Source organism: Harpia harpyja, chromosome 7 (genome assembly GCF_026419915.1).
Source record: "Harpia harpyja isolate bHarHar1 chromosome 7, bHarHar1 primary haplotype, whole genome shotgun sequence".
Classification (NCBI taxonomy): domain Eukaryota; kingdom Metazoa; phylum Chordata; class Aves; order Accipitriformes; family Accipitridae; genus Harpia; species Harpia harpyja.
This window is the reverse complement of record NC_068946.1, coordinates 5,555,104-5,561,103: the sequence shown is the minus strand read 5'-3', so window position 1 is coordinate 5,561,103 and position 6,000 is coordinate 5,555,104.

Genomic DNA, 6,000 nt, shown 5'->3' with positions numbered 1-6,000 from the left:
AGAGGAGTTAGAATCTTCAATAATCTCAGAGTGTAGGAGGATTTAAAATCTATTGTTGAATTTCTAGCTCTGAGTGTGGAGAAACTACTTGGGACTCTAGATGTGTGTTTAATTTCCTGATAAGCTATTTTTTTGTAAAATCAATATTAGCGATCTTGTTCTTGAAGTGCTAGCTGCTTCACACTTTAATTCAGTACTTGTTAGCATTTTGTCTGAGCTGATTGGAAGCCTGTATTTCACTGAGAATTTTTTCAGCTTGAGAAATGTGCATTTCAGGTCTGCTCTACCCTGGTTATATATTCAGGCACTGATCTAATGATATTGGCAACCAAAAAAAAAAGGCATTTCTTAATTGAATTTCATACTTGTTTCCTTTCTTATTTTACCACTAGCTAAAGTATACAGCTTCTAGCTGTAACAAAAAATGAAAAAAAAAAAACAAACCCCACCATGCAAAAAAAGTGACTTCATGCAAATTACCCTCTATTTCTGTGCAAAAAGAGTTCAAACATTAGACAGTTTTGGATCCTTTGGACTATATGTTTTACAGGGAGTTAGCACTTCCTTTCTTTGGAGAGCTTCAGAAGTGGAGGAGGCGTTATGAAATCTCATTGGCAGAAGGAGAATTTGGCTGTGAGTGTGTTGACATGCTATTATTATCTGGCACCCCTCAGAGAAAGTGTGACTTGCCAGCCACAGATACAGTCAGTTCTCCTTCCCGTAAGGTGGGGCAGAAGTGTATCAAGAGAAGAAAGCTACCATTTTGCAGCTTAAACTCCACAAATTTTCTATTTTTTCTAAGTGATAAATTTATTTTTCCTTAAATGAGAGCAAAGTACAATAACCAAATGCCATAGTGGTTTATGCTAACTCTCCAGCAAATGACGTTAAAAAGAGGTTAAATGGAGATGTCTACTTATATTGCTAAGGTGATAGGTGTATTTTCAGGACAAACAGATTTTGCGTTGGTTTTAGTGGTTGGGATTTTTTTCTTTGGCTACATGTCTTATTTAAGTTTTAGGCATGTTTCTGAACTGACCTGTAAAATGCGGTAACTGCCATCTCAGAATTCCTAGGAAAAAAGTGATCTTGTTTCCATCTTTTTAGTGCTTTGAATTATAAAAATTAAGAAATACATGTACTAAAAGGATGATATTGAATTCTTTTAGACTTAGTAATGGTTTATAAACCAAGTTTTAAACCCAAATGTTGGGTAGATTCAGTTCCAGTTCATGGTGGCACAGCTGTTTTTGGCAACAGTAGAGTTGGACCTGCGTTTGTCAGCAGTGAAGGTGACCAGCTGTTTTGAGGAATCCTGTGTTTAATGGAGTAGAACATCTGTGTTTTACCTATCAGATATATGTCGTAGGCTTTTATAGCTAGACTTGAGCTTCAGTAAGAACTGCCATTAAATTGAGTGAGTGGAGTGGAAATAGTCTTAAATTTGGATAGCCTATTGCAATGTTAATCTCAGTGTCACATAGTAGTCACTTAGAGACTAAGTGTGTAGTGTAAACAGTAAACAGAAGATTAACATGATCGGTCATAATTTAGATTGCACTTACAGGGCATAAATATCCTATAAATAAGCAAGTTTGTCTAATTGTAAACTAGGACTGGAGTAGAGTAAACCAGAAAATGTGTTTTTTACAATGTATTTTACTTTAATAGATATCCTTTTGAAATCTAGTATTTTAGAAATGAAAGGATACACAGTATAGACAGCATAATTTATGTCTTTCACTGATGGAACTTTTTTCTCCTTTCTTTTTTTTTAAGAAGCTTTTATTTAGATGGGGTCTTTTGTCCATTATATGAGAACTATTTTCCTGTCTGGGGCAGTATTATGTTCTCTGACAAAGGCTGATTGCAGCTTTATAGCTGGGAGTAGCTTATTAAAAGGCGTTATTAGACAGTCTAAAATTATTGAAAACAAAACAGTCCATGGGGACCGTAGCTGCCTTCTTTTCCTTTCTGCTCATTACTGGTGCTAAGTAACTCTTCTCCCTCCACATCCCCCAACCTGCTTGCAGCATTAGTATGTAAATTAAATCTCTCAGCACCCCCACAGATCACAGTAAGTTTACAGTATGATAGGGAAATCTTTTTCCTTGTAGTTTGAGAGGTGTATGTTTCCAGGAGAAACTCTTTTTTTAATGGATTTGCAAATATTTCAAGATTTTTTCAAAGTTTCTGTACTGCAGGCAGTTGTAAAATTCCTATTAAATTTATCCTTGACTGACTATCTTTTTTAACATTGCGCTCCTTTTGCTCTTGAAAAGATCTCTTGTGATTTAGATGGACAAAGATGAGACTGAGATCAGTGACCAATATTATTGCAAGATTCAGTATGCCAGGCCAGACTTGCCTTCTCAAAAGTTGTGAAGGGTCAGAAAGCAGAGCTGTAACCCAGAGGCTGTATATGTCCTGCAGAATGCCCTGGCTATAAATGTAATTTAATAAGGAAGCTGTTGCCAGTATGAAGCTATTCATATGTTGACCCTAGCAAATAGTTATGAAGTAAGCTACTTGAAGTGGTTAGATTAATTTCAGAGGCATAGTAAGTTAATTGGTGTGCTGTGCTAAATATTTTTCCAAATAATCCTGGGATGTACCTCCACTAGTACCTCAAATGTTTCTGCAGGGGCTAGAAAAAAGTCCATAATCTATTTATCATAATAATCATTTGCTCAAATAAAAACTGGTAACAAAAGAACAACTCCTAAATGAAAGCATGGTGGTGTTGTTTAATGTACAAGCTTGTGATGTTTGAGTTCCATCCCCACTTCAGCATTAGACCCAAGCAGATCACTTATTCTCTACACATCTTTCTCTCCTGGAGTAAAATACAGATCAGGATACTTGAATATCGAGTGCTATGAAGTTGTTATTGATCATACATTGCTTTGAAGTTTAAAAGTGCTTTGTTTTTTGTTTATCATTTTACTTCTGAAATAAGAATTATAAAGTACAGTAGCTTTAAACACATCAGCAAAGTTGGCCAGAGTTCTCTTTGGCCACATATATAACTTCCCTTTTTAAATCTTCTTTCTCTAGAAGGTGAATCTAGTGATTGTACTGATCTAAAACAAAAAGTGTTAGAAAATTGAAGCTTCAAATGCTCTGTCTCTCTTCTGTCTTTGTCTCCTTGTATTATTTCCCTTCTTTGATCTCAAATGGAAAAGTAGCAAATTACCTTTGTCTTAAAGGAAAAATACAAGATATCTTAAGAAATCCCTTAGTTCATCATGTAACCTTGCCTGTTAAAATCGAATTAATTTTGATAGAGAATTCTGTATTAATGATACCCTACTGACCAGGCATTTAAGGCTGTATCATTAGTGGCTGAAATGGTAGGCAAATTAAAAATAACCATTTGGTTTTGTTTCCAGTATGGCCATTCCCTTCCTATATAAGGACAAATGCAATTTTTACATTGTAAAGAAATAAAGTCAGCCTGCAGGCATTGTCCAGTTTCCCCCCTTCCATCATTTTTAAATTATCCTCACGGAGTTCTGGGGAAGTATTTTCTATTAGGGAAGTAAACTCATATTTCAGTTCTGTCTGCTTAGCTACCAGAGAGAGGAATAGGAGTGCTCATATTGGAGTTTTTCTTTAGAAGTCATGGAAAATGTGACACCTTGTCTTGCTATGAGGTTGTAGGGGGTTTTTAACTTTACTTTAATAGGTTTTACACCTGTGACGGAGAGGGGAGAATTACTGGAGTTTATGTTGCCCAGGGTTTCTCTCCCATAACTTTTAAATATCCAAGCTTCCCACCTCAGTCAAGCAGGAGCTGCTGATGTTCAGAGCATCTGAAAAGATGGCCTAAAGTATCTGACACTATCTGACAGGATAAATAAAAATGTTTCAGAATAAGTAGTCTCTAAAATAAGGTCTTAAAAGAGGAAATGCAGACATAAGGTTAGTGGATATAACTATATGTAAGGCGTTGCTGTATCATGCACTGAAATATCTACTGTAATTTAACTCAGTAATGTGTTCATGATATATTTAATAGCAGATTTCTTTTTAAAACAAGCTCTAATCATGGACATCTCTTTTGATCTTGCTATCATAATAGTTTGCTGCTTGATAATATTTAGGATCGTGTTTTCAACATGCCTCCAAAAATGGGTTGGTAATAATCGCAGATGTACTGAAAACCATCAGGCAGAACAACCTGCAAATCCTGTGGACAGAAGTGTTAATGTCTGGGTAAATAGTTCTTTTGATTGTTCAGTTAATATCTTTGTAAGGTGGAGGTTGAAATTAAGTTCTGTAATGTTGTCGTAAAAGTGTGCTTTGCAACTTTGTAAATACCAAATTTCATCTGGGAACACTTCTGGTTTTGAATAAAATATGCAGCTGAGAAGGTTTCTTACCATACAAACAACGTCTGGATTAAAAAACCCAAAAGATTGTCATAGCCTTTTTTACACTAAAGGCCTTTTTTGTCCATCCCTCTAAAATACCTCTGCATACCTCCTCACTGCACAGTCTGTAGAAAAATTAAATATTGTAACTAAGGCAGCTGAACTCTTTCTTTAATTTTCTAGTATACTCTCTCTAATCTATGCATGTTGTGCTTGCCACTAGTCATGGAAATTTCAACTGACTGTTGTGACCCTACATCATTTATTATAATGTCCCAAATATGCAAAGAGTTGATCGGTTGAACTGCATTTAATTTTCAGGAAACACTGTACTGTTTCTGCATCAGAGCATGATTTTAATGTATATAAAAGATTACCAAAAGAAAAAAGATTCCAGACTAAAACAATTCCCTCATTGGGTACCATACACGTCTTCGAGAGAAACAGTTCTCATTATTGTTGCATGTGGTTAAATCAGATGGATAATGAAAGCAGGGCTTGTGTGTACAGATGCTGCTGGAAGCTCTTAATGAGGGGGAGATGCCAACAAATACAGAAGGACTTGGAGGGTGGAAACAGCTGTACTGTGAAGGAATCCTAAATGAATTTCAGAGCTGATGAAGAAAGAATTGGAGATCAGAAAAGGACAGAGTGAATTGAGAGAATTTTTGTGAGTCAAGCAGGGATTCAGAGGAGAAGGTTTCATGAAGTTTTGGCTAACTAGAACAAACAGCAGCCTCATTAAACAAAACAGATTAGAAGCTATTGAAAAGAAAAATCCATTTAATCTGTTGGATATTATTTTACAAAAATCTAATCTTTACACAATACTTGTAAAAAATGTTAGAAAGACTTAACCTTTAGATAATTAAACTTCCTAACATTCCCCTGCTGACGATAAGCTGTATTCTTCCCATTTTGTGGTTGGGGCAAGTAGCTTGATGATTGGTAAAATAATAGATTTGATCAAGTGCAGTGCACTGGTATCTTCTGTTTACTTTGTGAAGGTCTGTGCATTCCCATGAGAAATGGACAATATTCTGCTAAATCTGTTGCGGAACTAGGAGTTAAGAGGTCTCGAGCATCCATCATGTCTTACGATGATACGAGTGACTGCTATAATGGTAAGATGTCACCTTGCTTGATAGCTAAACATCTCAGTAAGCTTGATGGTAACAAACTAAGATGGGGCAGAAGCTGATTCAGACTCGGTGTTTTAAGAAAATAAATCTTAAAATTCTCCAACGGTAGAGGAAGCCTTATACTATATCTCTCTGCTAAAACTCTTTCTAAATAAATGCAGGATGTTAAATTGATACTATGTAAGATTGCATTACGCTGTTGTACAGTCAGCCAGCTAAATTAGGAGAGCTAGACAATACTTAGTCATAAAATGGTGTTTTGCCCATGATGTTATCAGTAAGAAAATTCATACTATTGCAAAGATGCAAATGATGGCTTAATTATACGCTCCTACTAGCATAAAATGCTTTTAGATCTTTCCCTCAGACTCATGTACTGTGCTAATTAACAGTAATCCAACTGGAGGATCCCAGAGCAATGCTTCTGCATATTTTTTTCAGCTTATGCTGGAGCTCTTATGTTCTTGTCTTAAATAATTAAT